We start from the raw sequence: 13,276 nt of genomic DNA on the forward strand, positions 1-13,276 counted from the left end.
TCTCCTCCATCATACATCATGCTTTCACATACAGACGAGTGTGCTGGGCTCTCTGTTCTCTTCAATTAGTCTGTTAATCTCTATTCTAAAAAATACAGTGTCTTAATTTTTTAAATAAATTTAATATCTTGTAATATCTGCTCTTTATTCCTCCTTAAAAGTTTCTTGGCTAGAAATGGCTCTTTATTGTTACATATTAACATTGAATCAACTTTTCCGTCCCACCCCATTATGTCTACACAAAATTATTGTGGAATTTTCTAGGAATTTTGATAATTTGGAAAGAACAGTCATCTTTATGATGTTGAATCTTATATGTTAATCTTGTTATCCACTTATTTGGCTCTTTTTTGCATTCAGTAAAATTTTAATTTTCTCAATTAATTGCATGAACAGCCTTTGTCAGTCCCCCCCCGCCAGGTACCTTATTTTGTTGTTTTAGTAGTTGTGTTTGTATAGGTGGTAGCTAATGTGACTGGTATAGTCTTAAAAATGTATTTTCAATTGTTGCAGGTATATAGAATGTGGTTAACTTTTTAAATTGGTTTACCTTTAGTGTACCTAATTTTAAACTATCTGTAGATAGTTTATGTTTCTATGTTCACAACTAAATAATCCATAAACATTACAATGTGTCTTTCTGTTTAAGCATTTTGCACTTAGCTTTTTGTTTCCTAATGAGCTTTCAAGAACTGCAGTTTAATATTTCAGAAATGCGGTAATAGCAAGCATGCTCAGCTCATTCATGATACTAGAGACAATATTTCTAATGCTGCACCACATGGTATGTTTCTGAAAGCTATACCATCAGCTTGAATAGTTCTATTTTCAGTTTTATTCCTAGACTTATGTCACTAATATTTTGTTTTAGGTTTTATATCTAAATCCACAAGTGAGATTTGTCTTCAAGTTTCCCTTCTTGTACTGTCCTACTCTGACATTAAAATCAAATGTCATACCAACCTCATAAAAATGAAGTATGGAGTATTCCCTCACTTTGTGCTTTTTGAAATAGTTTTTATAAGAATTCTATTATCTGATAAAAACTATTTGGTAAAACTTGTCTATAAAAATATTTTGGGCTGATTTTTCTTTGTGAGTATGTGTAACTCCTGATGCAATCACTTTAGGACTACAAGATAATGGAGGTTTTCTAATACTTCTAGAATCAATGTTTAGTTATAGTTTTCTTTTAAAATGTTTATAAAATGGAATATTACTCAGCCATCAAAAATAATGAACTCTTGGGTGCCTGGGTGGCTCAGTGGGTAAAGCCTCTGCCTTCAGCTCAGGTCATGATCTCAGGGTCCTGGGATTGAGTCCCACATCCAGCTCTCTGCTCAATAGGGAGTCTGCTTCCCCACCCCCCTCTCTGCCTGCCTCTCTGCCTACATGTGATCTTTCTCTGTCAAATAAATAAATAAAAATCTTCAAAAAAAATCAAATCTTGCCATTTTTCAATGATGTGAATGGAACTAGAGGGTATTATGCTAAGTGCAATAAGTCAGTCAGTCAGTGAAAGAAGAATACCGTATGATTTCACTCATATGTGGCATTTAAGAAACAAAACAGTGAACATAGGGGAAGGGAAGGAAAAATAAAATAAGATAAAAACAAAGAAGGAGGCAAACTATAAGAGACTCTTAACTATAGGAAACAAACAGAGTTGCTGGAGGGGAGCTGGCTGGGAAGATGCGGTAATTGGGTGATGGGCATTAAGAAGGGCACCTGATGTGATGAGCGCTGGGTGTTATAGGCAACTGATGAATCACTAAGTTCTACCCCTAAAACTAATAATATACAATATGTTAACTAATTTAGATTTAAATAAAATCTAAAGTAAAATGAAATGTACAAACCCCCAGTTATAAAATAAATAAGTGGTAGAAATGTAATGTACAACACTATGATTATTAACACTGCTATGTGATATGTCAGAAAGTTAAGAGAGTAAATCCTGAGTTCTCATCACACACACACACACACACACACACAGTTTTTATTTTTACAAAGTTGTTTAAATCAATGAACTTCTCCCTATCTGCAATAAATATCCTATTTTCACCTTAATGTTATTTGTGTGACTTTTCCAATTTATTCTTGATGAATCTCAGCAAATGTTATTTATTCTATTTTACTGGTTTTGTGAAAGATGCAACCTTTATTGTTGTTGATCGTCTGCATTGACTGTGTTTTATTTGCTTCATTTCTGCTTTTATCTTTATTATGTTCTGTCTTCTTCTTAGGAAATATTGTTCTTTTTATAACTGATAAGTTTTGTAATTAGCTCATTAAATATGATGTGTTTTTTAGCATGGGAATTTAGAAATATATATTTCCTTAGAAGTTACATTTCAGCTACATCTAACAAATTTTGACATATGCTATTATCATTATTTGAGTCAGCTATTTTCTGTTTTCCATTATTATTTCTAAATTGGGTAGTTTTAAAGCATTCTTTTAAATGTCAATTAAATGGGAGGCGCTTGGGTAGATGACAGAATAGGAGAACCCTGAGCTCACCCCATCTCACATTTTAAACTAGATGTCATCCACATCCAAGTCAATAAACCAGACAGTAATCTAAAGACTGGCAGAACAAATTCCACAACTAAATATAGAGAAGAAGCTGCATCTGAACAGTTAAGAAGGTCAAAAAGACAGGAGGAGGCTGCCCACAAGAGAGAGGGAGGTGCCTGATGGGGAGGGCAGAGAAAAAGGCCCTTACACCAGGGAGCTCACACAGGGAACACTAATCCCCATAAATGTTTGGCTTTTAAACCCAAAGGGGCTGGATTCTGTGAGTTTTTAAAACCAGCGGGACTTAAAGACTGGAGCTTTAGGGGCGCCTGGGTGGCTCAGTGGGTTAAGCCGCTGCCTTCGGCTCAGGTCATGATCTCAGGGTCCTGGGATCGAACCCCGCATCGGGCTCTCTGCTCAGCAGGGAGCCTGCTTCCTCCTCTCTCTCTACCTGCCTCTCTGCCTGCTTGTGATCTCTCTCTGTCAAATAAATAAATAAAATCTTTAAAAAAAAAAAAAAAAAGACTGGAGCTTTAAATTCAGCTGATTCACCACTTCCTGAGCCAGGGACACTGCCCTTGAAAAGACAGCATCCGGCTCAGAGAAGCAACATAAAAATGGCATTTTACACAAAGCCTAGGGCAAACAGGAAACAGATATGATTTGGAAGCATCTTAGGGGACTTCTTTGAAAATGAGGGAGCTGAGCACCATTTTTCCCCTGCCTCCCCAGCGTGAACAGAGCCACCTGCAGGAGGCAGAGCTGCAGACACTTAAAGCCCTGATCTAGGGCTCAAGGCAAATTTTGTTAAAGCTGCTCTGATATCCACCCAGCTAATAGCTACCATCATGTGCCCTGCCCAGCTGAAGCATAGCTCCCAGCCACTGTTGCATTCTGTGCCCAGCCAGGCCAGCCATCATGACATACCATGTCCAGCCTTGTTCTCTCAGCCTCCCCAGCACACGGCCCCCAGTTGCCACAACACTTCAGGGGACTCAGCAGAGGACTAGTGGCCCAACACAAATTTTCACGGCTGCACCTCCCCATGCACAAATTTCCTAGCAGGCATGCCCCCTCAGAGCTAGGTTGCCTGGGACCTACTAACATCATAGAGAGCAACAACAGCCCCCAAGAGGCTGAGAGTCCGTACAGATGACACTGAAAGGACAAGTGACTTCAGACACAACAGCAGGACATAAGCAGCACACACAGTGTACTCACCTGAAGGACCAGCTTCTGTAGGGCACTCCAGGACCTCTTGTTCATAGAGTCACTATTTTCAAGAAGAAGATCAAAATCATACCATGCATATTTTCTGAACCAGAACACTATGAAACTAGAACTCAACTGTAAGAAAAAAATCTGGAAAGACCACAAATACATGGAGGGTAAATTATATGCTACTAAAAAATGAGTGGGTCAACCAGGAAATAAAGAAGAAACAAAAAAGTACATAAAACAAATAAAAATAAAAACACAATGGTCCAAAACCTTTGGGACACAGCAAAAGCAGTTCTAAGAGGAAAGTTTATAACAATACAAACCTACCCCAAGAAGCGAGAAAAATCTCAAATAAATTACCTAACTTTACACCTAAAGGGGCTAAAAAAAGAAAAACAAATAAAGCATGAAACCCGGAGAAGGAAGAAAATAATAAAGACTAGAGCAGAAATAACGATATAGAAACTAAAAAAACCAATAGCACAGATCAATGAAGCCAGGAGCTGTTTTTTGGGGGAAAAAAAAAATCAATAAAATTAATAAACTTCTGATCAGGCTTATCAAGAAAAAAAAAGGAAAAGTCCTCAAATAAAATCACAAATGAGAGAGGAGAAATAATAACCAACACCACAGGAATATAATCATAAGAGGTTATGAAAAATAATATAGCAATGAATTTGACAACCTAGAAGAAATGGATTAATTCTCAGAAACAAATGAACTACCAAAACTGAAACAGGAAGAACTAAAATATTTGAACAGTCTGATAACTAGCAAAAAATTGAATCAGTAATCTAAAAATTCCCAACAAACAAAGTCCAGGACTACATGGCTTCACAGGAGAATTCTATCAAACATTTAAAGAAGAGTTAATACCTATTCTTCTCAAACTATTCCAAAGAACAGAAAAGAAAAGAAAACTGCCAAATTCATTCTAAGAGGATGCAGTACCCTGATACCAAAACTGGATAAACATACCACTGAAAAAGAGAACTACTGGCTAATACCACTGATGAACATACAAGTAAAATTTTTCAAAAAATACTAGCAAACCTAATTCAACAATACATATAAAAAAAGTCATTCAGCACAATTCGGTGGGATTTATTCCTGGGCTCCGGGGTGGTTCCATATTTACAAATCAATCATTTTAACACATCACATCCATAAAAAAAAGGATAAGAACTATATGATCATTCAACAGATGCAGAAAGGCATTTGACAAAGTACAACGTGTGTTCATGATAAAAACCTCAACAAAGTAGGTTTAAAAACCTCAACATCATAAAGGCCATCCATGGAAAACTCACAGCTAACATCATCATTAATGAAAAACTGAGAGCTTTTCCCCTAAGGTCAGGAACAAGACAATGATGTCCACTCTCACCACGTTCATTCAATATACTACTGGAAGTCCTACCCACAGCAATCAAACAACAAAAAGAAATAAAAGGAATCTAAATCAATAACAAGGAAGTAAAATTTTCACTATTTGCAGATGACATGATGCTGTACATAGAAAACCCAAAGACTCCACCAAATGGATAAATGAATTCAGTAAGGTCACAAGATACTAAATCAATGTACAGAAATCTGTTGCATTTCTATACACCAATAATGAAGTAGCAGAAAGAGAAATTAAGGAATAAATCCCATTTACAATTGTACCAAAACTACTAAGATACCTAGGAGCAAACCTAATCAAACCAATGAAAGACCTGTACTCTGAAAACTGATGACAGAAATTGAAGACCACACAAAGAAATGGAAAGACATTCCATGCTCATGAATTGGAAAAACAAATATTGTTAAAATGCCTATACTACCCAAAGCAATCTACAGATTTAATGTAATCCCTATCAAAATACCAATAGCATTTTCCCAGGACCAAAAAAGTCCTAAAGTTTATATACAACCATAAAAGACCCTGCATAGCCAAAGCAAACTTGAAAAAGCAAAGCAAAGCAGGAGGCATCACAATTCTGGGTTTCAAATTAATTACAAAGCTGTAGTAATCAAAATAGTATGGTATTGGCACAAAAATAGACACATACATCAAGGGAACAGAATAGAAAATCCATAAATAAACCCACAATTTTATGGTCAATTAGTCTTCAACAAGCACAGAAAAATATCCCACAGGAAAATCTCTTCAACAAATGGTGTTGGAAAAAGTGGCTATCTACTATAAAAGAATCAAAGTGGACTACTTTCTTACACCATACACAAAAATAAATGCAAAACAGATGAAAGAACTAAATGTGGGCTAGAAACCATAAAAATCCTAGATGAGAACACAGGCAGTAACTTCTTTGACATCTGCCACAGCAACTTCTTTCTAGATATGTCTCCTGAGGCTAGGGAAATAAAAGAAAAATAAACTATGGGGACTACATCAAAATAAAACACATCAAAGGAGGCAATCAATAAAGTCAGAAGGCAACCTACAGAATGGGAGAAGATATTTGCAAATGACGTATCTGATAAAGGCTTAGTATCAAAAATTTATAAAGAACTTATAAAACACAACACCCAAAAAACAAATAATGCAATTTAAAAATGTGCAGAAGATATGAATAGATACTCTCCCAAAGAAGACAATCATATGACCAACAGACACATGAAAAGATACTCATCATCACTTGACTATCAGGGAATTGCAAATAAAACCACAATGAGGTATCACCTCACACCTGTCAGAATGGCTAAACTCAACAACACAAGAAACCTCAGGTGTTGGCGAGGATGTGGAGGAAAAAAGAATCCCTGTGTACTGTTGGGAATGCAAACTGGTGCAGCCACTGTGGAAAACACTATGGAGTTTCCTCAAAAAGTTAAAAACAGAGCTACCCTATAACCCAGCAATTGCACTACTGATACAAGAATACTAATTCAAAAGGATACATGCATCCCGATGTTTATAGTAGCATTATTTACAAGGTTCGAGATACAGAAGCAGCTCAAGTGCCCCTCAGTTGATGAATTAATAAAGAAGATGTGGTATATATACACAATGGACTATTACTCAGCCATAACAGCCATAAAAAACAATGAAATCTGGCCATTTGCATCGACGTGGATGGAGCTAGAGAGTATAATGCTAAGCGAAATAAGTCAGTCAGAAAGATAAATACCACATGATTTCACTCATATGTGGAATTTAAGAAACTAAACAAACAAGCAAAGGGAAAATGAGACACACAGAGAGACAAATCAAGAAACAAACTCTTGGGGCACCTGGGCGGCTCAGTGGGTTAAAGCCTCTTCCTTCAGCTCAGGTCATGATCTCAGGGTCCTGGGATCGAGCCCTGCATGGGGCTCTCTGCTTTCCTTCCTCTCTCTCTGCCTGTGTCTCTGCCTACTTGTGATCTCCGTCTGTCAAATAAATAAATAAAATCTTAAAAAAAAAAAGAAACAGACTCTTCACCATAGAGAACAAACAAACAAACCTCCCAGAGGGGAGGTAGGGGGATGGGGGAAATAGGTGATGGGGATTAAGGAGGGCACTTGTCATGATGAGCAGTGGGTGATATATACATGTGTTGAATCACTATATTGTACACCTGAAACATATAACACTGTGTGTTAGCTATGCTGGAATTGAAATTAAAACCTAATTTAAAATGATAAATAAATGGGGCACCTGGGTGGCTTGGTTGGTCAAGCATTTGACTCTTGATCTCAGCTCAGGTCTTGATTTAAAGGTCATGGTTTAGGCCTTACATTGGGCTACATGCTGAGCATGGAGCCTATTTAAATAATAAATAAATAAATAAACAAATAAATGCCACTCAAATGAAGTCATTCTTAATTATCTTTTATTACTGGTTTGTAACTTAACTTTACTGTCAGAGAATCTGAAGTAAAATGCACGGATTCTTTTAAAATTTGAAATTGATTTTATTGCCTAGTATACAATTAATTATCCTAAGTATTGCATGTATAATTGACAAAACATCTAAACATGCTATGTGGCTCTGTTCACATCTGTTCAATCGAACTTGTTCATTATATTTTTCAAAGTTTCTATACCCTTACAAATTTTTATCTGCTTGATCTATCAACTTCTAATAAATGTTGAAGTTGCTAGCACACAAAAAAAAACCAGTAAGAATATAAAATGGGAGGCGCGCCTGAGTAGCTCAGTCTTTAAGCATCTGCCTTCAGCTCAGGTCATGATCATGGGGTCCTGGGATTGAGCCCCGCACTGCCCTCTACTCAGCTGGAAGCCTTCTTCTCCCTCTCCCACTCCCCCTGCTTGTGTTCCCTCTCTTGCTGTGTCCCTCTCTGTCAAATAAATAAAATAAAACTTTTACCAAAAATTTAAAAAAAAAAGAATATACAATATGATAGGATAATCTCTCACAATGATTTGTCAACTTCTTATAGTTCTGTTAATGGCTTCATGAATATATTTTCAGGACATAGTAATAGGTACATACTTGTTAGAATTAGTATATTTTCCTGCTGACTTAAATGGTTTACCGTCTTTATTTTTAAATAGTGTTTGTTGCTTTAAGTTCTTTTCTTTTCTTTTTTTCTTTTTTTTTAAGATTTTACTTATTTACTTGTCAGAGAGAGAGCCCAAGCAGGCAGAGACAGAGAGAGAAGCAGACTTCCTGTGGAGCAAAGAGTCCAGTGTGGGACTCCATCCCAGGACTCTGGGATCATGACCTAAGTCCAAGGCAGCCACTTAACCGACTGAACCACCCAGGTGTCCGTGCTTTAAGTTCTATCTTGTCTGTACCAGTTTGTTTTTTGTTTTTTGGGTGTTTTTTTTTTTTGTAAATATTTGCCTGGTATATCTCATGCCACATATTAACGTTCATCTTTCGCATCTTCAAGTTCTAAGTGAGTCCCTTGTAAAAATACTATCGTTATTTTTTTTCCAAATCTGAAAATATTAATGTTTTAGCGTAAGGATCTAGTCTTAATTTTACTGTGACTATTCCTATATCAGAAATTATTTCAGCCATGCAATTTTATGTGGGTTTTTTTTTTTTTTTAATTCATCCCGTCTCTTCTATGCTTCTTTTATACCCATTTCTGCCCCTTCCATTCTACTGGCTCAGTTCCAAAATTGGCTTTTTCCTCATTGTATTAGAAGTTACATGTTTTAGCAATGATCTTTCTTAACATTTCTTTTGAAGATTTTATTTATTTATTTGTCAGAGGACAGAGAGTACAGGCAGGCAGAGTGGCAAGCAGAGGCAGAGGGAGAAGCAGGCTCCCCTCGGAATAAGGAGCCCAGGGTGGGACTCGATTCCAGGACGCTGGGATCATGACCTGAGCCGAAGGCAGCCGCTTAACCAACTGAGCCACCCAGGCATCCCTCTTAACATTTTAACATGTGTAAACAACTTAAACTGTAAAGATTATTCATGTTTTTCACTACCTCTCCAACCATACAAGTACATTTAAATACTTCAATTCAGATAGTCCCCATCCAAGGTATTGTTGTGAAGTAATTAGCTGCATCATGATTTTGATTGTTATTCTCTTAATTAGATGTGACTGTTGTGCTATACAGTGTTTCCTTATGTTTGTCCATATGTTACCAATTACCTTGACTGATTGTCCCTCCTTCTTGTATCTCACATATTTCTTCTGGGATTATTTTTCTTCAGCCTTAAAAATATCCTTTAGAAATTTCTTTTATAAAGGTCTGTTAGCAGTAAGCTCTCCTTGTTTTTCATTGACTAAAATGATTTTATTTCACCCTCATTTAACTAAGTACACAAATTATAGGTTGACAGCTTTATACTTCTCAGAACTGGAACATATTACTGGACTATTCTCTGCTTTGCATTGTTGCTATTGATGAGAAATTTGTTGTCAGTTGTCACTTGTGTACAAGCAAACTTCCTTTTCTCTCTGATTGCTTTTAAGATCCCTGGTTTTTAGTTGTTATTGTGTTCTACAGATTTGCCTCAGTATGTGTGGCTGTGGATTTTTTTTTCCTAGTTTTCCTGGGATTTATTTTGCTTCTTAAAACTGAGGTTTTATAATTTTCATTAACTCTGCTAAATTATGATTCTTTCATTCACCATTAATTCAACAAAGATTGCCTTTCCCTTATTCATTCTCTTCTTTTTCTGAGATTCAAAATATACTAAGAGAAATTTCTTTTTCTCTTCCCCATCTCTTCACTGTTCTGTCATATATTTTATTTTTCCTCCTGTACTGTATTCTGGTTAATTTTTTCATGTCTATCTTCCAGACTTTCAATTCTCTCTTCAGTGTGTTTAATCTGCCATTTAACCAATTCTTTAAGTTTTCAATTTCAACTATATTATTTTACTTTTAGAAGATTGGTTTTATTTTTCAAATGTACCAAGTTATTTTATTTTTTTTAATTTATTAATTACTTTTATTAACATATAATGTATTATTTTCCCCAGGGGTACAGGTCTGTGAATCATCAGGCTTACACACTTAACAGCACTCACCATATCACATATGCTTACCAAGTTATTTTAATAGACATTTTTTTCTTGCTCAAGTTTATATCATTTCTGTTAACACTTTAAACATGCTCATTTCATATTCTGTCTTGGATTATTACTATCTGTGTCCCTAATTCTCTTTCCTGCTAATTTTTACCCATTGTAGCTTGGCTGCTATTGTGTTTAGTGATTTTATCTTGTGAGTTTATATTTGGTCCGTCTCTGTGTATGGGAATCCTGAAAATCTTGGTTCAAGGGACGTTCTTCTAGGAAGATTTGTGTTTCCTTTTGTTACATACTACAGTATACTACTAACTTGTGTGAGGGCTCATCTATGACTAGGTGTCAACAGAGGTATCTTTATCCCTGTGTAGGATTCAAGCCAGAAAGGCGTGTTGTTTTCACTGAAACTCTATATGGGTTCTAGTTTTATATCACTGTCTCTATTCCAAATCATCCTCCCTACCCACCCACCCCCCTTTTATATACCTTGGGATTTGTTCTGATTCACTGAAAAGACATTAAAACTTCAGGGTTTATGTAGCTGGGATCAGCAGATATCTCCAAGGTGTGTGAAACTTCATTTCTGGCTTACGGTACTGTTATTTGTTCCCACCCTTTTGAGGACACTCAACATTTTCCTTAATTTCTCAAGAGCTCAGCTCTGCCTGTTAGCTGTAACTTGTCCATGATGCCTTGGTATTTTGCAGTGGGAGAAAGTTTAGAATACAGGATCTTCAGGATTTACCAGAAGCAGAAGATAGGAAAATGTCCACCTTATTAGATTACATCAGGATTAAATAAGAAAATGCAACTGAAGAACGTAGCAGATCTCCTTATAGCGTAAGTGTTTGATAAATGTTAGTTTAAAAAAAAAACTTAGTTTTTCAAAAATTTTTCTATATGGGGCTTCCTTTATCTTTTCCATTTACGCAAAATATGTTTATTCTCCAAAAAGAAATGTTGATTCATCTGCATAAATATTAAATAGAATTTTTGTCTTACAATTTAAAAGACAACTATATATATTAACTTATTTAATGTAAAATAAATACGGAGAATTTATACTGAATCTTATTATTTGAGCTGATATTCAATGACTTAAAATTCGACAGGAAAGAATTCTTTGAGCTAAAATTAGTCAAAAATTGCTGTTAATGTTTTATTTAATTTTTTTTTTTTTTAAGTAGTCTCCATGCCCAACATGGAGATCAAGAGTCACATATTCTACCGACTAAGCCAGCCAGGTGTCCCCATTAATGTTTTATTAAAGGCAATTTCTTGGTTAAATTATCCAAGAACTAACACTTTAAAAAATTTGTTTAGAGCTCATTATTAGAAGGTCAGCCATTTTTATAGTAAATAATATCTGTCTTCTAAAAGAATTTTATTCTTAATTTCCAATTATGCCTTGAAAACAAAAAATAAGTAAATAGAATTCTTAAGTATGAGCTATGCCTTTCGATGATTTTTATTGTGAATGGAAGTTATTTATCCCAGGTGCATCTCTTAATAGGAAACAAAACAAAAACAAACAAGACAGGGATACTCCAATAATGGAAATGTTCAAAGTATCTGCTGCTTTTACAGAGGAGATAACTGTGCCCTAGTATCTGGTTGTCACCAACCACAGTGTTGATGTAGTTTTAATGTTAAGTGAAATAATATTAATCTTCTTCCGTAAGAAATGTAAAATTAAAATTTGGCTCCAGACAGAGTATCTCTTGTTTTGGCTTATTTTGGGATTTTACAGCTTTTCCAAATTGTTTGGGAAACACAGCTGGGCTTATTAATAGACTGAGGTATTCAGTTTGAAGATGATTGTCACCATGTGCAGTTCTGGATCTTTTCCTCTGGACTTCATAGCCAACGGCTCTGTCTTCGGTAGAAAGAAATGGGACTCCAATGCCAGTATTTCAGATTAAATATTTTGGCTTCTAGCTCATAACTTACAAAATGTAATAAAAGTGGTAGCCAGCATAATTGTCTCTTGTATGCCTGATACTGTGCTAGGCCCTTCCCGTGCACTGCTTCATTTACTCTACCCAAGAGCCTAGGCCTGTTCAAGTTTTTAGATAGACAAATGGAGGCCTGGAAAGGCCTTTTGATTATTTGTTTCTTTATCTTGAGCATAAGCAGGAAATAGAGTGTGCTACCCTAGAAAACCTACCTGCTACACACAGCTACCTGGTTAGTGACTGTTGCTGCTCATTCATTCAAGGTCACCACCTACGGAGAAGGTGCTACTCAGCCTTAAGCAGGAAGAGAGAGAAGATAATACAGATCCTAGGGAGAAAATTCAGTCCTCCAGAAAACATGCCCTCGGAGCTGCTTGGCTTATTCTTAGTGATTGTGTTTTTATTTTTTTTTTTTAATTTTTAAAGATTTTATTTATTTGACAGACAGAGATCACATGTAGGCAGAGAGGCAGGCAGAGAGAGAAGGAAGCAGGATCTCTGCTGAGCAAAGAGCCTGATGTGGGGCTCGATCCCAGGACCCTGGGATCATGACCTGAGCTGAAGGCAGAGGTTTTAACCCACTGAGCCACCCAGGTGCCCCAGTGATTGTGTTTTTAAAAAGTGGCCTCTGGTGCCCCGTGGAGGACCCTAACTAGTAGTACCTGAATTATCTGTTTGGTAACTTCCTCAGCATCTCCTTTTTTACTTTCAATCAGTTGATATAAAATGGTAAGAGACTGCAAACTCTTCTAACCCAAAGTTAATCAATTTGCAGAAAAGGAAACCGAACGTCCTCATAGTTAAGTGATTTGCCCTACACCATATAACTGATGCCTCATATTGGCCTCACTCCATCAGGTAGAAGACACCTAACATTATAGTATATGGGTTTCGACTAAACGACTGCCCAACTCCAACTGAAAATACTTTCCAAAGAACTTGAAACTCACCAAAGAAGCTGAAGTTTGTGTTCGATCATCTTTTCCTTCCTTCCCTCTTTTCTACCTTCCTTCCTTCCTTCCTTCTTCTCTTCATTCATTTATGCAACAAACACTTATTGTCTCTTTACTCTGAGCCAGGCAGTATGCCGTCCACTAAGACTGTAAGGCTAGAAAGACAGAGTCCCTGCCT

Source organism: Lutra lutra, chromosome 5 (genome assembly GCF_902655055.1).
Source record: "Lutra lutra chromosome 5, mLutLut1.2, whole genome shotgun sequence".
Classification (NCBI taxonomy): Eukaryota; Metazoa; Chordata; class Mammalia; order Carnivora; family Mustelidae; genus Lutra; species Lutra lutra.